Source organism: Crotalus tigris, unplaced genomic scaffold (assembly GCF_016545835.1).
Source record: "Crotalus tigris isolate CLP2741 ecotype Arizona unplaced genomic scaffold, ASM1654583v1 scf7180000017611.44802233496:7321179, whole genome shotgun sequence".
In the NCBI taxonomy this organism is placed as follows: Eukaryota; Metazoa; Chordata; class Lepidosauria; order Squamata; family Viperidae; genus Crotalus; species Crotalus tigris.
The window spans coordinates 6,130,903-6,131,960 of NW_024096511.1; the positions used below are offsets into that span (position 1 = coordinate 6,130,903).

A 1,058-nucleotide genomic window follows, 5' to 3' on the forward strand; every position below is an offset into this window, starting at 1 on the left:
ACATATCATACAGAGTTTTTTAATGTGCCATTTATAGGGAGTCCTTGTCTTACAACCATCCATTAAAACAACATTTGAAGTTACAACAGCACTGAAAAGAGTGATTATGACTGGTCTTCGCACTTATGCCCATTGCAGCATCCCCATGGACACATGATCTGTGCTATCTGAGGGATAGGCCGTGGTTGGAAACACTGAATAGAGTTTTCATCACAGCTACTGTAAATTTATTTACACTTCTCTGAACAGCAGCGCAGTCAGTTCAGTAGAATTGCTGATTTTTCGCAGTTTTCAGTTTCAGCATCAATTCCGCCAAGGAATGGAGTCCATTCCCCCCCCCCCCAAGGCAAGATGCAGGGGAAGAGTACCAAGAACACAAAGGACCAAAAAGATAAGAGGGTTTTTAACAAAACCAATAATGTGTTGTGGTTCAGTTGCCAGAGTTAGTCTTCTCAGCTTGGTGCAAAGTGGCCTTTTTGATTGAAAAGCCATTTGATTCGTGAAAATATATTAACAGATATGTTAATATAAAGAAGCAGGACCTGGATTGATTGGTTTAACGGAAAGAAGAAAAAATGAGTCGGAGGTCCCTGGTGGTCTAGTGGTTAGGATTTGACATTCTCACTGCCATGGCCCAGGTTCGATTCCTGGTCAGGGAAGGAGTATTTTTAAAACTTTAAACCTCCCGAATGTCTCTTTTTCTTCTGCTTGGGACAACAGTATATAATGTATAGCATTGGTTGTTTTTTTTCTTATAAGTTAAAAGGAGGGAGTCAAAATTAATTTGCGTTACCTATTTATTTGGGTAACATGTTCTAGTATATTTATCTGAAAGGAAGATTGTCCCACCGGATATAATTTTTTAAATGAAAAAATTATTTATGGGAGGGATTTTTCCCCCTATTTTGAGAATACAGTTAGCTAGCTAGACCTTTTCTGTCTTCTATCTTGTCTAAATTTCATGATTGCATTCCTTTGAGGTAATTTACTATCTCCTGCTTAAATTCCTTTGTAGTTTTTTAAAACAACAAAAATTTTGCTGCTGTTGTGTACCAAAA

The 1,058-nt window shown here is 37.7% G+C and overlaps 1 non-coding gene across 1 annotated transcript; it reads left to right on the top strand.

Moving 5' to 3' along the window:
• The first annotated feature begins 587 nt into the window (after positions 1 to 587).
• Positions 588 to 659, top strand: TRNAE-CUC. The gene has a single exon. It is a non-coding gene; the product is annotated as a tRNA-Glu (tRNA).
• The last annotated feature ends 399 nt before the right edge of the window (positions 660 to 1,058 follow it).